At 36.3% G+C, this 22,596-nt stretch overlaps 1 protein-coding gene across 5 annotated transcripts in view; it reads left to right on the plus strand.

The window, feature by feature from the left end:
* The window catches only part of grh (grainy head), a 142,617-nt gene that overhangs the window by 43,535 nt on the left and 76,486 nt on the right, over positions 1-22,596 (plus strand). Inside the window, exon 1 of one of the 5 annotated variants that reach the window (XM_074101605.1) lies at positions 21,730-21,958. The exons of the other annotated variants lie outside the window; for them this stretch is intronic. The gene's annotated coding sequence lies outside the window, so the exon portion shown is untranslated. Of the gene's footprint in view, positions 1-21,729; positions 21,959-22,596 lie in introns of those variants that run through there. 5 annotated transcript variants of the gene reach the window in all.

Consider the following 22,596-nt stretch of genomic DNA (forward strand, 5'->3'; position numbering starts at 1 on the left):
CCACAAATAGCTACATGACTCCAAAATTATGCAAAACAGTTCAGAGCTTAATGGTTTATTTTAATAAAATTACCCGACTGCGTCGAACACGATTCCGAATACCAAATTTTCGTGAATGCATACTATTACTTATAAAATATGGTATCAATTATCATTTTGAGATACTGTACCATGGTTCTACGTGGGAAAAATGCAGCGTTGATAAACTAATCCTATTTTTATTAGAAATTAATATCGCTATAAAATTCGACTAACTTCTAATTAAATAGGATATTTTAGAAGTAAAGCCGACTTAAGAAATTGATAATTTAATTCTTAGTGACGTTGCAAGAGTTAAAAATATTCACAACCTTTGCGGGTGTCCTCGTGGCGGACTTGGCAATAAAATATGAAACTTATTAACTATATTGAGGATATGATTGCAGCATGGGATATTAGCAGACTTAGCGAACAGCAGATTAGGACGATATCGTGTGTGCAAGGTGCAGGTGCGGGGGCGTACGACACGCAGAGTAACTTCTCATGAATACATAGTTAAAGTGCAATGTAACTTTTAGAATTATACACGCTTAGCGCTTATCCCGAAAACCAATGATAATGAAAGATATACGACTATGCCGATGAACTATGAAATGAATGCTTTAATTAACGATACGTTATGGACTTTGACTGCCTGCGGTCTGTTTCTTCAAGGCGCTTTAAGAAAAAATAACTTCGGTGTCATGGTTTTGCGCATTCATATTTTCAAGTCAAGCTTTGCCTTTTTGTTGTAACGTTAAGCTTAACATTAATAGACAGATCCCCTTGATGGGGGGCAATTTTATATGCAAGATAATAAACGAGATTAGAGCGTTTCCTAAAGGCTTTAAGGGGAGGAGCAGGCTTTGCCATTACTGTTCGTGCGAGAGCGCCCGTTCACGAGGCACTCTCGTCGCTTGTAACTTTATAAGGATAATGGTTTCTAGCAAAATCTTGTCATTTCCTTAGCATAATGAACAATATTAAGAGGCTCGCTAAGCGTAATTGGGATTCAAGCAAAGTGCTCGGTTTACGCGGCCGCATAATTACGTATAATAGGCGACTTTTGCAACGCACGCGTATTCAGAATGTTTTACTCCCCCGGACAGAAGTTTTGAAGCGGTGTAATTATGAGATATATAAGATGTACATTATATGATTAATCTAAATATTGTTATTATATCTTTTTCCGTTAACGGAGTAAAAGTTAAGATTGGTTTTTAGGGTTCCGGAGCCAAAATGGCAAAAACGTAACTCTTGTACTTTCGCCATGTCTGTCTGTCTGTCTGTCCGTCCGTCCGCGGCTTTGCTCAGGGACTATCAATGCTAGAAAGCTGTAATTTTGCACGGATACATATGTAAACTATGTCGACAAAATGGTACAATAAAGAACTAAAAAAAAATTTTTTTTAGGGTACCTCCCATAGACCAAATTGGGCGTGATTTTTTTTTCTTATTCAATCTTGTAGTGTGGGGTATCGTTGGATGGGTCTTTTAAAACCATTATTTTCATTATAATCAAGCGTCCCCCCCCCTCTAAAATCTAAACCGGTGGGTGGAAAAAATTTAAAAAATTCAGGATGATAGTAAGTATATCAAACTTTCAAGGAAAACTATAACGGCTAAGTTTGCTTGAGAATTATTAGTAGTTTTACTCTTAAAGAGCAGCCTAAGGTATAAAATATAGCTAAACTTGGTAGATTCCGTATAAATTACGAAATCCTTAGAAAAATATTAGTTAATTTTTTCGTAATGGCTACGGAACCCAATTTTGGGTGTGTATGACACGCTCTTGGCCGGTTTTTTGGAATCTCTTTGTATTTTTTATTTTAATTCCAATTTTTTGTTACTTTTACGGTCATCCCGTAGCTATAACCCATGTCGAAAATACAAATTGAAATATAGATGCACAGAAAAACCAGAAAAATAAGACAAGACAAGAGATATCGTTATTAAATATTTGGATTTGAAATAAAAAAAAAGATTAAAAAAAAAACAATCTTAATTTGATTGCTTAATAATATCTCTTGATATCTCTTGTCCGGGTGAGCGGTTAGTTCCAATGGAGTGCTGAAAGTTTCTCGATGAGGGCTACAGCATAGATGTCGCTAGTGTCGCTGCTTAAGTGACTAAATAAGAAACAAACAGGCTGAGATATGTGTTGCATAGGAGAAATTCGTGTCTGTACCGTTGTCCAGCGGTGGTGTAGCGGTATAGCACGCGGCACGGAATGCCGAGGAGCTGGGTTCGATTCCCAGCGCTGGTCTTATTTTTCTGGCTCTTCTGTGCATCTATATTTCAGTTTGTATTTTCGATATGGGGAGTAAAAGTCGGTAATCATCCAAAAATAAAAAATAGAATATAAAGGTAAAATGTCGCAATTTCGTTAACTTATTCTATTATGATCGTATTTAACTTTGTACAGGAAACAGTAAAAGTCGGTAAAATAAATGAAAAAATCATAGAAACAACGAAGTTGCTCGCTATTTCGCTAACTAGAAACATAAAGGTAAAATGTTATTCCAATTTAGGTTGAATGACATGACAGCCCACAGTCTATTAGTGTTGATATATACTTTGTTATTCGGTAAAACACAAAAACAGTATGAATAAGCTTTCGGAAAAATAACTGAAAATAAATAATTTAATTATTTAGTTCCTGAAAGACCTGCAATTGAAATAAAATTACACATTGCGATGGCATATTTTGTATTTGTAGATGCCAGTCCCGAGAATAAATACAATCATCACAGTAAGGCGCGCGCAAAACAAACGCAGTCATCATGCCCATTGCGGGCGGCGCAGGCGCAGCGTCAGCAGCCGCGTACTATGGAACCTATTTTAAAAGATCCAGCACAACTGAAAAGATATCACATCAATAGTACTGTTTTAATTTTTACAGAAACACGAATGCACAAAGGTAGAGAATAATATAAACTGTGAAGTCACATATAGTTAATACTTCGGAAATTTATAAAATAGGTAAGAGCTATAATTAAGCAAATTGTAATGTGACATAGTTTTGATGGTTTTATAATGTACTAGTAATGAATTTTGTAAAAGTGTGTTTCGATAAAAAGTTAAGTCAAGATAGGTAGTTTAGTCATTTCTATTGCTAATAGACCGAAGCATAAACAATGTGCGCATAAAGCCTGGTCATTTTCACTTATGGCTCATAATCATAATATTGTAGCATAAATCAAAATTACGATAAATACATTAAAAAAACACTTCTGCAAATAACTAATTTGCTAATCGAGTGATAACACGTTTCCTGAAGCTAAACTTATATCATTTAATCTGGTACCGAAACTTCAAATCTGATTTTATTACAAATAAATGTTTCACGTATTTATTAATGTCATTGTGATTTGTCTACTAACCGTACCTTACGGTATTGGCATTCGTTAATAATGTATGGGCTTCATTAAACTTATTAAGTTACGTGGAGTAACGAGCTTTTGGTAAAAACAAAAAAGTGAAGAAGAAACTAATTAAGAAATTACTTCTATAAATTTATTTGCAAACCTGTAAACTGTGTTGCGTGTAAACTACGAGTATGCTGGCATTCCGATACAAGTCGGAATAAATACAAAATTACAAAAGTTTAAATTACTCTAAATGTGTTTAAAATACTTGCGTATATTATGATGTGCTGTGTACAGTTAATATACATGACCCACTTTTTTTAAAGTATTATTTATTTTCTGTTATGGGCCATAAAATATCGATTATAAAAAAAATAGGAGCGGTATTTTTCCAGTTACATACAACTCTATTCGTATTTTATATTCTACATATATTTTTTCCCCTTTTTAGCCAGTATTTTCACAGGCATTAATTAAAAACCGGCCAAGAGCGTATCGGACACGCCCAAAATAGGGTACCGTAGCCATTACGAAAAAAATAAGTATTTTTTTTCTAAGGATTTCGTATTTTATAGGGAATCTTCCAAGTTTAGGTATGTTTTATACCTTAGACTGCTATTTACTCTTAAACTACTAATAATTCTCAAGCAAACTTAGCCGTTATAGTTTTCCTTGTAAGTTTGATATACTGACTACCATTGTGATTTTTTTTTAAAATTTCCACCCACCGGTTTAGATTTTAGAGGGGGGAGACGCCCTATTTTAATGAAAATTTGCACTTTAAAGTTGATTATTTCGCAAACGAATCACTGAATCGAAAAATCGTCTTCGCAAACCCCTAATGGTTTTAAAATACCCCACACTATAGGGTTGGATGAAAAAAAAAATCACCCCCACTTTACGTCTATGGGTACCCTAAAAAATTTTTTTTTTAAATATTTATTGTATCATTTTGTCGGCATAGTTTACATACATATTCGTGCAAAATTACAGCTTTCTAGCATTGATAGTCTCTGAGCAAAGCCGCGGACGGACGGACAGACAGACAGACAGACATGGTGAAACTATAAGGGTTCCGTTTTTGCCATTTTGGCTCCGGAACCCTAAAAACCAGCCCACGGATATATACTAAGATATGTATATTTAAATTAACTTCTAGGTACAGAAATAATATTAAAAAGCGACACAGATTTTATTGTCTTGAATATAGTAAAAAGTTTTGAGTCGTAAATCTTTTTGGGCATTGCTCCGGGCCGGATGCTGACGTCTGCTTTAGAATCGTAGTATCAATAGATTCTTAATAATGCTTAATTGCGTCAATTTGCGTCTTCGAGTTCACTTGAAACTCTTGCTTTAATTGGTATAGGCTGAGCGACACTCAATAAACTATAAAATAGATTTATGAAAGACGTGAAACATAAAATTTAATGCATAAATTTCCATTCAAAGAAGTAGGTATGTATTTAAAACTAAGTTCTATCTATACGTACATGTTAATTGAATAACTGATGGCTAGAGACAAGTGACCCCGCCCAATGGGACATATAAATACAATGTAAGCGGTTCAAATCGTCTCGTGTTTTATGAAGCACAATAGAGTACGTGGTTGGCATGGGAGCGACTGACGCGACATTACTTGTCTACTGCCAATCATCAGCGCGCGTTTTAGGCTTTTGTCAGCTTTTGCCTTGTATATTTTTAAGAGCCTTGTACATATTTTTGTCACTTATTATATACTGATAGGGGGCCATAATTGAGAACTCTGTTCCCGAAAGTTAAAGTCCTAATGAAAATTAACAGCTCTAACCTATTTGGCTGACACATGTTTTGTTAATGTACAGTCACACCAAAAATCAAAATTTAACTGGGAGGGGACACTAATATTTTGCACTTATAAGAAAGAAGGAAAGAAAAATACATTTTTTCGTGACAACATGAGAAGAATGGATAAAAAAACTATACATACACTTATGCTCACTGTTTCTCAAAAGAATCCTTGAACCAAAACCTTAAAATTAAAAATCCACAATATTTTCAGAGATCTTTAAGTTTAACACCAATTATTGAAGAACTGAGAATTGATTGACGGCTTGTACGTACGGCGGATGTACCTAATAAAGTTATGTCAAATTAGTTTTAATGGAAAAATTATTACTACTATTTGATGACAAGGATTAATTTCAGTTAAAAAATTAAAAAAAATAGGTAGTTTTTGTTTTATACATAAATAAAATGAAGAATACTTACCTTTTACTATAATAATTTATTATTATAAAAAAAAAATTACAAGAAGATGGTGAAGATATTTTCATCTCTTAATACAATAATGTAACTTATTGCAAAATGTATGTTTGTGTAAGAAACTTGTTTGCCCTAATTCTCATATTATTTATTAACATCTTACTTATTGCTGTATTCATAAGTGTCTCTACATTTGTTTTATTTATAGCAGCTTATACGTATTCTTGTATCCAAAATCAACTTTTAAAAGATACATTAATCCACTTATTTACGTCAGTCATAACTAGACTAGAATTAATCATGAACTTGACAGGTTAATTAAGTAATTTTAAGATCGATTATGTACAGAGGAAGTACAGAAAGCTTCATCGCGTTGTCAACAGATGGTACGCTGTACGTTGGTGGCACGTATGTATACGTTGTAATTCGGCTAGACCCCAACAGATGGCGCTACTAGTTACTTATTTAAATGTTCTTGGCCTGTTGCCGCTCGGCAAATACAACATGGAGCTAAGTCTTGATTCCAAACCAAAAGAACTTTTTCCTTGTTTGTAGTAATATTCATTACCAATAATTATAATTGATTTAGAGCTTAATGATTATTTATTTATGTGGCATTATATATAAAAAAAATAGAGAATTTACTATTACAGGTTACTGAATACTAGTATTGAATGAAGCATGCTTAGTTTTTGCAGTTATGTTATGATATCCATCGCGTTATTGACCTTAATCTCTAGAATTTATGGTCATTTAGTACAAACTACCATAAACGTTTTATTGGCAGTTGTTATTTGAAGAAGTTGATAAGATGGTTTTATAGCATTTTACTGTTCATATTTTATTCACACCGAAGCCAGGTGTTGGTATGAAAAGTAAGTCGGTGCGCTTCGCGAACCGCGCGCAGTACGATTTCACTCTCAGATCGCTATCGCCTCACAATATCTCGCACGCTGCCAATAGTACGTGCAATATGCTCTGGATACCAGTTAAATCTGTCCCAATTGCATCATCGGAACTTTAATTTACAACCGTGTAAAAGTCCTTTCGTATTGACGAAAGAAAAATAACCTCGATTACGACGCTGATGTTGAATGTTTACGAACTGCATCTGACGATCATATCCGGACAAACGTCGTAACGACTTATGCTGGGTTCATTTATTATTGGTAATAAAAAGTAAACTATTACATACCTATCATAACATTGTTTCGAATCGACTGCATATTAGCGACAGAGAATCTTGTTTTATTCTTAAATGGCGCCAATGGCATGTAGGTAGGTATAGGCACATAGAGAACTGTTATCTACGAAGGTTTAAGTGTATCTTATTATAGCATTTGTATGTTTATCGTAAATATCAAGTTTCATTACCATAAAGCTATATGGCTTTGACATTTTGCTCGCGCATCGTACAATAATTTATAAAACTTTATACGGCTGCAAAAGATTCTGTTGCCTCGGTGGAAGGCTGCATGAGACTATTTGGCAGTTTCGTTCGGTAACGATATAAGACACGATGGTAATTTTGGAGTTGATGTTTAAAGTTTGGTTTAATTTGCGATATCGCGAGGGAGCCGGGTAATAATACGGGCGGCTGCGGGCCGCGGGCCGCATCGGATCGCCAGTGCGGTCACGTTCCCATTGTTCGTGGGCGGCAGATAAAAAGTTCACTCAGACCTAATAATTACTTTCAGGACGTAGCCAGCGAAACAAGAAGCTTAATTAGCACTCATAAAATAGCTTCCACGAGCAGTGTACAGTATAGAGATCAAAAAAGTGCCTTATGACTTTCATTGTTAAAAAGGTGGCCATTGAATTGACGGGGCGGTGATGCAATTCAATAACAACGACTAAGTTGCAAATGCAAATACTTTTTTTTGTCGTGTGTGCCCTTAAGTTTTTTTTAAACAATTGGGTTTCTCTATAAATCATATGTAGCTATACATGTACCTAGCTAAAATGATTAATTTCATCACACCAAAGATAAAATTTCAAGGAGACTTAGGCTCAGCAGCGCAGTAGATTACAATCAGACCTACACACGACTTTGGTTCCAGTTGTGGGAGGTGCCATTTGTAATGTCGAGCACAAGCAATGTGCATGTCGTGTATCAAGTGATCGGTGCGGCGATAGGTCAACGAGCACACGCGAGAGTCCCCGTTGCCCAGTGTGTTTCAAACTTATTGAAACCGCGACCCCTAAATCACGCTAAGTAAATCTTGGGACCCCTAAGTCATTCAATGCTCTTGCAATCTTCACTCTAGTTTGCAACTTCAATTTAACGTTAAAGATATATTTTCGGTTCGTTTCACGAACATTGTTAGTGCTTTGTTTGATTTGGGCGTTGCTTAAATGAACATGTCGATTAGCGAACACAATGGGATTGCCTTACATAAATGTCTGAAATTCCTGCTAATAATGTATTTTTTTTTAATGCGGTATAGATTCAGGCGTTACTTTGCGGAGGTCCATGTTAAAATAAATGGAATATCTGTCTTGTCTTGCTTGTTTTTTCATAAACATTCATTTCATCAATTATTTCTTCACTTCTGATGTAAACATCAGGTGAGATAGGGGTCAATCACGGTCAGTTTTATGTAAAAAAAACGAAATTGGTTCAGTGTTGTAATGATTATTTATTTAAATCATTTTGCAACTTATCAGGGGGTCACTATCTACAGTTTGAAAAGCACTGTCTTAGAGTACAGAGGAGCTTTAGCTAGAGCCCGCTACGCCCTTCGCGCTAATTTACTCCAAGCATAAATCTCCGAGGCGAGCGTATCTTGTCGCCATCCGTCTCCGCTGTACGGCCGCCAGCTGAAAAACGAACGTGATTCAGTTATAACAACGCACTAAACGAACCACTTAGATGGCTCATTAAATAAATTTATTCCATTTGATAACGATTCGATACGATTGCAAGTTAGCTGGACGTTAGCTATTGATTAATGACGGTCGTGTGGAGAAATTTTTAAGGCGATCTTTAATTGTACTAACGTGCATTAGTGTCTGTGTTTGCATGGTGTTGATTAGGAATTAGTAATTGATTTTAGTGTTTTTAAAATTGAATGCGGTGGGCGGCGCGGGCGCTCGTCTTAATTGCGTGACTGAACGCTGGGCGCGCCTTCAGCAACGCTTCAGAGCTTCATAATTAATGAGACAATATTCGAAACGATTGGTTTTGTATCATTGATTTATCGCATTTACATTTATAAAGTTAATCTTTAAATATGACTTTTGGGAATGTTTCGTACTATAATGCTTTACCTGCGGCTGCGCTTGCATAAACCATCAGGTTTGGAAGTCGAGTTGAAGCTCCGACATTTATAAAAAAAAATACATCGTGTTCTTCATGGACGTTCTATAACATACTAGTTAAAAATGTCATGTCTCTAGACCAGGCGGTTACGATTGCGGGAATTTGTATCGATCCCGTGAGAATATAGAGATGAAAACTATGTGTTTTCCGACGCTCGCTTGTCTACATACCCAACAAATAAATAATTACATGCACGCATGCAAACACGGGCATAGTCACAAAATCCCAATAATCCCACTAATTTTATAAATGCGAAAGTTTGTAAGTTTACTTATTTGTTTGTTCTTCACGTCTAAACCGCTGAATCGATTTAGATCTAATCGGTATACAGAGAGTCCCGGGAAAGGACATAGGATAGTTTTTATCCCGTAAAATTGCATAGTTCGCGCGGGATAGTGATAAACGAATTTTACGCAGACGGAATCGCGGAAACCGCTAGATTTATAATAATGTAGTAGAATGGATACCGATCCATCAAAGTTATTGAATGCACAGATGACTGAAATACATTACTTCATAAGCAAAATTTTCTGGTATGTACATACATATGTAGGTAATACAATTTTATTGTATCTGAATAAATAGGTACCTAAGTGTTGGGCGCATTTCTTATTTCAATTATAATACATACCTACATATATTGAAATTTAAATACAATTATCATTCCGTTACTGGGACATAATAGAGGTAAAATGTAAGAATGCGCCGCGTGACCTGTCCATGCGTAAGGCAACAATATCGAACAAATACCTACCATCATAAGCATGAGATTTGCATACATATTTTATGTTCAAATCAATTTGTATTCCAAGTTCAATTACACATTTGTAATTTATGCGTAATAGTAGGTACCTAATTGCTGTCTAGTATTGTTTTTATTATGCTTTTAATTTAACTTCAGTACGCGTACCTAAGTAAATAAGTCTGTATGTTTGTATTTAAGTTTATGTTAATGTTAAAATTGTTTTTAATGGCTTCCATTGTTGATATTTTCGTTCTCATAGCTTCATTATAATGGTAGCATTTTGGCTTGAAAATTTGTGTACCCATATCGATTAAATAAAATATACGTACCGAATCGAGAGTTCCATAAACAGAATCATGAAAGTTTTAAAGAAAATAAGTACAGTCAGCATCAAAAGTAGCTGATTACTTTTGTACTCTGTCGTTTACAGCAACGTACCTACTTAGCGCCATATAAGATTAACAAATGTGTTAATGTGACAGAGTAAAAAGTAACCAGCTGCTTTTGATGCTGACCGTACGTACCTACGTAGAAATTATTATTAGGCACTTTATTAAGTAAACACTCATAGTACTTAATAGACTAGATATTAAGAGAGGCGAGGGCGCCACTCAATCGTAATGGTAACATCTTGGACGTAAAATGGAACTTAAACATGGCAACAATTTTGTGTGTAAAATATTATTTTCTTTTTCATTCATTTTCTACTATTTTTGTTTAATACGAATTAATTGTATATTTTGTAAGAAATGTATAATCGTTTAAAACGACTTAATAGGCCAGGGGCTCCAATGCCAGCTGTAATTTACACCGAGCACTAACTAACACTGCACCCATGTTGGCTGACCGGCCGGGTCATAGTAAATATTACCGTGTTGAGTTCCGTTTAAATTCTAGGCGGCGTAGACGTGTACTTCATTAAAACATACACCTGAACACCTACTTAGGTTATTTATACTTAAACATTTATTGCAAGTAAGTAATGACCAGGTAATCACTTATACTCGTATCTTGTAGATGTTCAGTTATGTAGAGAATTTGTTAAACATTCATAGAAATGTACATGAAAATGGTTAATAATGGTAGGTACCTATACTACTCAAAAGAATATAAGGGCCACTTGAATTTTACCGGTAAAATTAAATCAAAATTATGTTTGCGTTTTTAATTGAATACAATTTTAATTGAGCGAAAAGTATTATTTGTTTTGTAACCACAATATAATCCACAATACAACCGTATTGATAAAACCATTTTTAAACAAATATGATATAGAATTATATTTATATTAGTAATTTCGTTTCACCAATGAAATTCACGTGGCCCTTATATTTTTTGAGCAGTATAATTCAGTATATATTTAACGATCGATAGGCGCTCCGATGGTTCAGAGTAAATTACTTCTCCAGGGTTTATCACAACGCTCTCACGGTTGATTGAAGCTACGGAGCGACCATCCACAGTTTTAATTAGCTTCTAAAATTGAGGCTCCATAAAATTTATAGCAACACAGAGGTGTAATGTTACGTTGGAGGAACTGCCGGGCGGCTGCCACCTGCCGACGTATGATAGTTTTACGATTGTGTTTATGATTGATTAATCAGTGAACCAAAAGTTGATCGCTTCCGCACTTAGTCTTCTGATTGCGAAACGTCACTTCGTCTTCAACAATTAACGCTGTGTGATTTGTGAGCCACAGTGGCGTCGAATATCAACACTTTATTTCATTGATATTCATTAAAGTTTCAAAAAGAATAATGACATCATTTATTTCACATTGAGCCCCCATTCAAATTCGAATGTGTGAATTATTCTTTCTTGGATCCGTTGATTACTTTGATTTCAATAACGATTTGTAACCTATCGCGTATAGCGTAGAGAATATCTAATATTTGCTGTAGTGTAAAAAGTATCTTTAAAATGACAAGTCATAGGTATATCTAATGCATGTAATGTATGTATCATAAGATAAAACAAAATAAACAAATACGTATACCTTCAACTTGTTGCAATCGTGCCAGTAACTTATTGGCTTCAAACATAACTGCCAAGATAAGGATCGTGATTGAGGAATTGGCATGTGTATTAAGTACTGCTGCGTAGGCCCGGTTCTAAGTGACGCACGCTGGTGATCCTCTGAATACTGTTAATCTGACGTTTCAGAATAATTCTAAGATACATAAAATAAAATAATAAGCATTATACATATTTAGATAGACTAACCGATAAACCATTGGGTGGGTCTGCCAGATAGATCTACCTACTTTAAAAATTTAATCCAATATATCAATGAAAGAATTTTAAACAGTTAGGTGAAATTTGGCAGAAAATATAATTTGGTTGTATCAATTAAAATATTATTTATTATAGTTTTTACGAATTCGTACCCAGATCCTGCCTTGAAAAGCCCTACCCAGATCCTATGATAGGTATACTATAACGAATGTTAGTTTTATGAAAGCAATTTAAATTCAAATGCGACTCTTCCAAACACTTGTCTTTATTTTGAGTTTAACTTTTATGACATTTTGTGCCTGTATAAAACTATGAAATAAACACATGTTTTCTAAGAAAGTTATGATGACCACGCTGTAGATAATGTAAGCATCGTAGTAAGTGTCGCATTTGTACAAATTTCTTTGACCCTAAAGTGAGGAAAAATTACATGGCCGAGAATACGGGTATCACTCGGTCATCTGACCATATAATATTGCAATAGCCATTACGGACACACCGTAGCATCTCAAAGCACGTCGTAAAAGCGCTACACAGCTACTAGAAACGTAATTTAGCGGTGAACAGTAAGAAACGATGGCTATCTTCAGACGCATGGAGCGGTGTTAGTGCCGTCACACATTTTTTCTCGTTACCGAAGGTGTTCTGGAAGCTTATCTCCCGGCCGTCATCGCACCATGTTTCGGCTCCCCGCGCCGCTCGTCCTCGTCGTTTCTGCAATACACTCTCGTAAAACTTTCGCAATGCGTCACGGCAGTCATGCCCACAGATGGTGCATACTTTCGCGCTCAATTGGGGTACAAAATCATTAATTGCCATCATTTTGAACGCGTATTTAATATTTGCTACGCACCTTGACGCCAATTAAAACAGTAAAGGCAAAAAATATTTCACTTTTGTAATTATTGTTGGACTTAAACGACAACTGATGAGAAAAAAACTAGAGATACTTTAATATTAATTGGTCCATGAGAGCGACATTCGATGCTGTCAGATTTAAGTCGTGTTCAAGGTGATAGTCTCTCTTGCGTCGAACTAAAATGGCGACTGAGTTGACATTTAAATGCCATGCATTTTTAAATTCATGCGACGTACGCAATTAACAGTGCAACTTCGATTACATTGTCGTAAACAACGCCTGTGTTCAGAAGTGCCCTGCGTTAGGAGAGCATTTACGCAACCTGCTATTCCAACCGTTTAAATAAATCGCACTCGTTACATCGTTACACTTTGTTCCTGTTTCCGCTAACAGTATTAAAAATAACATCAAATGTACATGCAAACAAATACTGTTTCATTGATAATCACTTATACGTAGATATCTTCTAACTAACAGCTAAAAATAGTTGTACGATTAAGGGACTACAGCTATACATACATACAGTGCCAATAATAGGTATATCCCAATCCAGTGCTTGTCATCTGATGCGGTGAGGCGTCGATGTGGGTAAATTCTAAATTCATTGTCGCCACTAAATTTACATTGTTATGTTTGAGCCATTAATTCCAGTTTTGACCCCGGGATCTGATAAGTTTGTGGTACTGTAGTCCAAGAGCAAGCAAGCACGATTAAATTAACAGATGTCTCCGAGTAGGTACGATCATAAGAACCAACCAAGTTTTTACCATGGAAAAGTCCCCGCATTCGTTGAATATTTGCTGTATAAAGATTGCAATAACGATAGAAACGATTAACTTTACTATTTCTGTGAATATTGAACACGTTTACAAATGGTACAATTTACTTTGTTTATGAGAAAGATATTGTTAACTTCATTAGTAGGCACATTTCACGTTGCCGGACTCAACACGTTACAATGTTTAACACGAGTAATTATGTAGGTATCGTTTTATATTTAAGCCGGAGTAAATGCAACGGCAGAATTTACTGTTCCGTTTTAACTAACTCCAAAAAAGGAGGATGTTCTCAATCCTTCCTACTAATATTATAAGTGTGATAGTTTGTGAGTGCGTGCGTGCATGTGTGTTTGTTACTGTTTCAGGCAAAAAAAGGCTTGACGGATTTGGATGAAATTTAGTATGTAAATAGCTGGATCTATGAAATGACACAGGATTGGGATAATATTTCAAAATCTTAATCTATTTTTCTTAAGCTTAGAGATATGACGGGGTGCTATTTATGCAATAATGTGAACTGTTACTCGTACACTCGCACTCGCACAATTAATATGTACTTAAAAGCAGATTTAGTATCAAACTTTTACGGAAAGCCAGTGAGATAGAGCACTTTGTTTTTGCTTTTATGTCATTTAGATGGCGCGGAAAGGAGATATAGGTACACACAATATTTTCTGTGTAGAATTCAATGAGGGCTATCGTGAATGAATTCGCCGCTAGAGGCGCTAGTGTAGCGTGAGGTCTCCGAAATGTCAAATCTCATAGTTTTTGGGTGAGCTACGCGGGTTTATTTATAATTAGAATAATTTTGTGAATATTTTGCAATATCTGAAATTAATTATGGCAAATATGCGTTCCGGGGCAATGAATGTCTGTGTTTTGAGACAGTTTTGTCTTTCGGAAACCTTTGTCCTCCCTTTTTTTCGAATAAAACAGGGACTATGCAACACTGTGGCATGCTCGATATTTATATGGTACTATGATTTTAATCTAAACTTTGTTTTCACGCCCGTAATAACAGACTTTCAAAACCATACTTAAAAACCTCACGCAACAGTGCGCCATCTAGTGAGACAAAAAACGATAGCCCTCATTGAGTAGAATAAAGATCGACCATGGATCGAATGCGAAATTGCCCCTTTTTAAAACTGAGTAACTGAGACGATAACTATTATGTTAGGACATTTCACATCATACGTTATTAGTTATTAATAATGCATGGGAACAGTATTTACTTGTGCACGTATATGGTCACGTGATTTCTGCCTTTGATCGCGACAATCTATCAACGCTGTCAAAAGTCATGATTTACCACAGTGGCTCCGTGGCCGAGTAAGTTATGAGACGGTAAAAATACGTTGCAAGTATAAGTGTAGCTAAAATTTGCAAGAAGTCCAACTTAATGTAGCTACGAGTGACACTTTAGGAAGTCTAAAATGGCTGTAATGGATAATGTACCACTTGTTTGACAAATGTAGCCAGTTTTTAACCCCCGACAGAAAAGGAGAGGTCGAATATTTAAGTTTGCAAACTTGCATGGCGAGACCAAAAAGCTAGCTCCTGGGCCCACACCTTATTTACCTGTATATTTGTTTTAGTTCGGTTGAGCTAAGTTTAATTGTTAAGCGTAGGGGGTTACTCATTGTTCATATTGGTATTTGTATGTAGAAGAATTGAAAGAAACACATCGTCACATATCTTTAGGATCGGAATTTTATCATGTTCTCACGACATGACGACAATAAACTGATTTCATAATCTGTTTGTATCTGAATACACTTTCGCCAGATATCCGTTTTATTTATTTTGCGACTCAATTTAAATGCCAAATATTTCTGTATTTTTCATTTTGTACGCGATTCAAAATATTACTATTTATACATTCATTTTGGAGACATTGTAGCTTTTGCAGTTGCAGTTATATATGCAAATTTTTTAAAGACTGTTTTTCAAATTACAGTTTTATTGCTTACAGCTCTGATTTATGTAGTTTATTCCTTTTGATTCTATCTGTTTACCTTAATCTCTAGTAGGAATATAAATAAGGTTTACTACATCAAATTGTCTACAATTTCCCATCATTTAAAATAATAAAGTTTCTTACCGGAGTAGTAATAAAATTAGGCAACCAAGTTCCGTTCTCAAAGTGATCTCTAATTGGTTAGTTGAATTGTCGGTGAAGTCGTCAATGCAGTATGTAAATTACTACGTATACCTACCAGGAATGTAAACTGTTACTGTTACCATCTGTTACGTATTCATCACAAAGTGCCCACTAAAATTCCGTTCAAAACTTTTATTTTGGACTCAATCAACTATGTGTTGGTGTTTATATGTATAGTTAAGTTCAATCCCATTTTCCAATAAGAATGCACCGTGCAGCAGCGTTTAGGACCAATTAAAGTTAATTGTTGTTTCTATCTTTGGGGTCATCTTAATTAATTATGTACGTATGTATGTATGTAAATACTTTATTGTACATAAAACACAAAAATAATACAAAATACAACAAAACAAAAAGAGTACAAAGGTGAACTTATCCTAAAAGGGATCTTTTCAATACAAAAAAAAATTAATACCTACTGCACTTTGCTAAAAACCAACTGAAGACACATTGTGCCGCGGTGTAATAATAATAACTTTTAAAACGATGTCGGTTTTAAGACAGGCCTTTAACAATCACAAATGTAATCTTTATAAACTTTACATTTATTTAGATTTGCTCGAATTTCAAAACTCCAAAATGTAAAGGCAATTACCAACTCCAGAATACTTTGTATCATCAACACTCGTGTTCGCAAAAACATGAAGTTTCTTTGCACCTCCATTTTCAATTGTCGAGCAAAAGGCACAAAGCTCTTGATTACGGGTTACGATATGATGAAGCAAATATCATCAAAGGCTGACGGCGCGACGGGAGGGGGCGGACGGGACCTGTCGATGACGATGATTTATGAATATTTAATGTATTATATGCCATATTTTTGTACTTAATTCAAACTGACTATATTCGGATTAGCGGGACGCGGCAATTAAACAGCTTGCAATGTAGAACCGTTACATATTAGGTTATGCCTGCCTTTCAGTCGTCTCTTTAAGTCGAACGGATGCATTTGTATGATAGGAATTCATCTATAAATCTGATAATTAAATCAGTTCCCATGGTTCATTTGACCTCTCATTCTCATGATATTCGTGAAAATTTATTCATCACACTTTTTTTTCAAAATACGTGTTATGTTAGGTCTATTGATCGAAATAAGATTGAGAGTGAACGATTTTAAGGGTTTCGTCGCCAAGAGGTGTGAAACAGGACAATGTTAATTAGGTACAAAGTCAAAGTCAATAACGTTTATTGCATATCACATTACAATTTAACTGAACTTGTTCTGTTTTTTTTTCTATTTTGTATATTTTAGGTACAATAAGGAGTTCGTTACAAAAATTATTATGGGTAGAGAGCTTATGCTTATATGTATGCAGGCGCTACGCGCTACACATTGTACAGCTTTTTGTTTTTGTTAGTAGGTATTATGCATTTAAAGTTAATGATTTCCTTCAATTAACGAACCCTGTCCCATTGGAAATAGTATTAAAACGTTAACCTATTTAGTAGGCTGGCTATACGTGCCCATATGTTACGTATGTCGCAACCATTAAATTTGCCGGCTAGAGCACGGACACTACACGGGTAGCGATGTAATTTCACGCCGCGGAGGACGGCCGCGACACGTCCAACTCACCGACAATCAATTATATCAACAATCCATAATCACGGACAATTAATTTTTTCTTGGCACAGTTAATGGGAGCGAGCTTTCGTCGGTTATTTTCTCGATAAGGGTCAAATTGAGCCGCCCGCGGCCTATGTGAACAAAACGAGCAATTTACGGCACTCGATGCATTACGGTTTTTATTATTATTCTACTCGGTCGGTTATCTCGTTACCTTGGTTATCTCGGGCGAGGAGCGTAATAACAGTGCCTGCGTATATTGTATGGCGGGTTCGCTTCTTGGGCAGATTGAATACCTTTAACAATGCAACTTTATTTATCAATGGCGTGACGTCCTAAGCTCCACAAAGCTCGTTGTACAATAACTGCGAGTAAAGAGTGAGAGAAGTGAAATGGTATGTATGTATTCAGATACTACGTGATTTTCACTTCTCTCACTTCTTGTTTAAAGCCGAGTTTAGACTTGCAAGAAAAATCGTGCAAGTTGCATTACATTGCGGCGCTCGATTGACCACTACAAAATCGTTGGCTTTACGGCCTCCCAATGTTGACGATTAACGATTTTTCTGGCGAGAGAGTTTTAGCAATATTATTTATCCAAGAGTTTGGGCTGGGCGTTATTAGTAAATCGGGCAGTCAGTCAGGGCCTTTCTTTTCCTATTAATTAGCTAACATGATGTGCAATTAATTTTTATCTATGTAATTCTGTTTAGATATCCCAATAAATATTTCTGAGATTAAGTCCTGATAAATAAGTAAAGACCTGTAAAGACAGAGATTTAGTCAAAGTTCAAAATTACATATACGTATGTAAATTTACATATTTTTAGTTCCGTGTCAATATAACACAACTATTAAACTTATAGACAAGGGTCGTAAGTCAAAGGTCATGTATTCCAACAGGTAGATATTTGAGATGTCTAGGTACCTATGTTATTGAAGTCGGAAACTAATAAATCCCCAACTCGAAACGTACCTATCTTTCTCAATTCTCACGAGGTCACGGCAAACAATGGCACATGTCAGACCACGCTTGGCCTATTTATGACGTTACTCAAAAGATACATACGACGTCACTTGGCCGTAAAAACAGTCTTTTTTGATAAATCGTTGAAAAGAAACAAAGGGCGCATAAATTTATCGTCGAGGAACGGCTTATCATGATCACGGCGACTTTCTCCGAGTGTCGATATGTGCCGAGTTAAGGCTACGGCACACGTGCGCTGGCGTCGGCCCGGATGTCACAGGATAGCATGAACTGCGATTGGTTTTAAAACCTATACCTACAAAAAGGTATTTTACACTCCTTACTTTATCGAAAAATAATCATTGATCACATTTTTAATTCTTTATGAATTTTAAATTCAACTCAAAAAATATCCAGTTCCAGCTAAAGCAATTTCTGCTGCGTATGTTAGGATCCTTTATGTATCGTTAACAGGTCATTCACCGGCCCTCGCCTATAATAACGTACTTATAAACTTGCGCGGTACCTGCAGCTTGAACGATGAATGGAAACCGTTAACTCCCTTTCAAAGGGGCGTTGCGCATCAAAATGTTTTCTTTCTGACTAAATTTGAAAGCGCAAAGGGTTATTTTTGGGGACTCCGTCTAAACAAAGCATTCGATGACCACCGATGACCAGTACCCACGATGACCAGGTGTGGGAAGAAACGTACTGTCTTTGTGAGGCTTGACCCTTCTTTGTCGCGCTATACTGTTTAATGGCGAAAGGGGATTTAGTCTATTCAAATTCGGTATCTTACGCATTTGTTTATTTTTTGCATGCCTTTAACGGTCAGCGAACGTTGCAGATAAAGAAATAACGTTGATCAAATTTCCCATGGTTGTTTTTTCAACCCATAATTACGTGCACTCGGCATGGACTCGAAATATTTTGCGCTCACGACCTGAAGTGCTTGCACAAGAACTGTTCAGGCGTTTCCGAGAACAGCAATGTGATAAATCGGACCCTCCAATTATTAACAACGCATTCGGTACGCGAAAGTACTCACTATACTTATGGCGATTATTGACCAAAATCGGTACCTGCGCTTGTTACGCCAATCATACTCCGTGTGTCCGTTACATGATTACATGCGTTCGAAACGTCCACTTGCCACAGAAGGGACGCTTACCAAGCTTTACTTGCTCAGGATTATACTCTAGAATTTTTTCAAATGCAAACTAATCTATAGTGTTTATTTTAAATCCAAGTTCAAACAAGATTTATTCTTTTATTCAGTTTACAACTCTAAAAAAACTCCAACTCAAACTACAAGTCAGACCAATATTAATTGCAATACATTAGGTGTCAAACATCAATAAAAGTTGCAGCACGCTCATTGCTACTGTTAGCAAAACAAATAGAATGCCTCTGATTAAAATCTCTTTATACGTATACTCTAATTTAAAAGCTTCTCGTCAGCGTGGCCGCAGAGCCATCGGTGCAGGCGGCCATTAGCGACTCCGATGGTTATACGTTATTTGGCTACTTGCGCGTACGCATGACGCTATCGGCGGCGATCCATCTCGCCCGAGTGCTCTTCTAATTCTCTTATTAGCCGGCGGTGAGTGGGTGCGCCGCGGCGCGACCGGTATACTCGTAAATATAAGGCATAATTTTGTAATTATGTAAAACGGTAAAAAAACCAAGTCCAAATCGTTTGCTATCTGTAACGCAATATAAATTAATGGCCGCCATATAATAAAACTCGGCGACGGCAAATCTTTAAAGTTGTTTTGGTTCCAATCGATTGACTCAAATGTCCTACTTTTATTATTCAATTAAGCTTACACGAAATAAATGGCTAGATGAATTATTAGGTTGTCAAGAAAATGCGTTTTAATTGGTAACGGACAGAACTCGTTGCTGCCGTCCCAGTCCCTCCGTTATAGATAACATACTAATGCTTTTCTGTAGATATTTATACAATTTTTTCCAAATTCTGATGATTTTCTCCGTGCCCTTTTTTATCATGCAATGCACAAGATATCTATATAAATCTAATCATAAAACGCTACAGTGGGATGTAAGATCATTTTTGTACCTAATGCTAGGACCTAACAGTTGGGTGATAATTGTATTTGCTATTATTTCATGTACTTGTATTACGTGTATCTATATACCTAAATCAGACTTGACCTCAAGATATTGCATAATTTTAAATAATTATTAAGTGTAATAAATATAGCTTTTTAACAGCCACTTGGCTATCAATTCTAAAAATAAGGGAATTAAAAGTGCAATGCAAATCACAGTAGACACATTACATTAGCAGCGAGAAACGATCTACTGTGTTTTAATGCAAATTTTAATACTTTATAGCAGTAGGTACTGACTGACTAAAGAAACCATAAATGGCATACGCAATTTCAGCTCCTTGAGCGACGTCGCTCAGTGACGCTAACTAAAGGCGATTCCACACCTGCGCTCTACCGGCCTAGAGTCCGAGTCATAGTATAATAACTACTTATACACAGGCTATCCGGAATAATGATTAGTTTTAACTCAAATTGACATTTGTTTTAGTTAAACGTGTGTATTTTTTAGAAATACACCGAACAAGGAAAGGTAGTATATAAAGAGAAAAAAATATGTGACTAAGGCATTTAGGGTTCAAACTCTTCCTCATGAGTATTTATACCGGACACTCTGTATAACATCAAAGCTAACATGGAAAATGTTTTGAAGACGGGATTTTTAGGAGGTTCAAATTCTTGCTGCGTTAGCGCCTGCTGTGTGCGCGCGGTTTCCTCGTCCGACGTTTGTCTATGGCCCCTCCCTGGCATCGCTAAGATTTGACTACTAATTATCTCGCCTCTGCCAACATTTTATGTTTCCTCTACACCATTACTTTAATTAATGTTGGGTTGCCTAAGGTTTTCTCACGGCGTATTAGCGCGGTAGAATAATCCAATAGCGTAATAAATAGGTACGTTTTATACTTAAAATAATGTTACGAGCGCCGAAGACAGCTTTATACGCTAACGCTACACCTCTTATATTTATTTAGATATATTGACCGTAGGTAAAATCCCAGTACTGTTTTAATATATACCTACCTAACCCTGAATTTAAAGCATTTATCTAGGAGTCTATCAAAAATCACAGAGCTGCACTGTTAGAGCTCTGGTTACGAAGTGTAGTGCTTAGCATTTTCCATAAATATTTAGAGCATTACTTTGGAACACAATTTCTTAAACGAAGCTTTTAATAAAGTCTTATTATTTCAATATAATAAGTGACAGTAGTTTTTGTGGACATACAACGAAGGGCTGCTCGTATAAAGGATGGCCGCATCGAACAACCCTTTGTGTGTTGCAATAAAGAGGAAGAGCTGCAATGTCACCCTTCTCCGAATGGGCCAAGAGAGCGCCGGCGGGCCGAGCGTGTGGGGCGAGCGCGGACCGAGGCAGTAGCGAGCAGCTCCGCACCCGGACCGCACCGCCGCCGGCCGCGCACTGACAGCACTGACGCCACCGGCACAAAACGGACCCCAACCCACTGGCCAGCGGGGTGGACTGGACACTCCATTGTGTGCAAGTGACCCCTATCGGATGAGCCCGGCGACTGACCGCCGCGCAGCATGCCCGCAGCCCTCCGCTGACCAGGGGCTGCCCGGCTGCCCCCTCCGCTTCGCTACCCGTTCGACAGGTATTTTAGATTATTGACGTGACCTGTTCTTCATGATAATTTAGCAAATTCGAATCGAGTCACTATTGACGTCACTATTAAAAGCGTGAACAATGAAAACAATTAAGTAATCATTAGACAAATTTACAAACGTATTTAGCGTCATGAGCCACCAAGCGTATACCTACGATGTGGCATTAATTAATCATGATTACAGTTCGTTCACGAGTTAATGTATTTTGTATGTTTCTATTTTATTTTATTGCTTGCCCAGATCCATTTAATTTCTGGTAGAAACTAGTATGTTTGTTTTAATTTTAGTTATCTTGAGGTTATTTACATTTATTTAAATTATGCAAAAAATATCTGAAGGTATACTGTTTCTTTTTTAATTAGATTAGATTATTAATCGGTAAATTAATAACAACCTATGTCTTTTTTTTCTCCATTGGAGCTGAACTTAGGTACTTATAGTTTCTTTAGAATTTAAAAAAAGGAAAGTAAACACATGAACACGGTGTTAGGTATCGCGTGCTGATAGCATTAGACTTCGAACTTCTTAGTTATATTGAAATGATTCCATATCCATAACGATATCACATTCATATTTATATACCTACATGCTGAATCTTCCTTTTGATTAAATATTTACACCTTAG

This window comes from Choristoneura fumiferana, chromosome 18, assembly GCF_025370935.1.
Source record: "Choristoneura fumiferana chromosome 18, NRCan_CFum_1, whole genome shotgun sequence".
Taxonomy (NCBI): Eukaryota; Metazoa; Arthropoda; class Insecta; order Lepidoptera; family Tortricidae; genus Choristoneura; species Choristoneura fumiferana.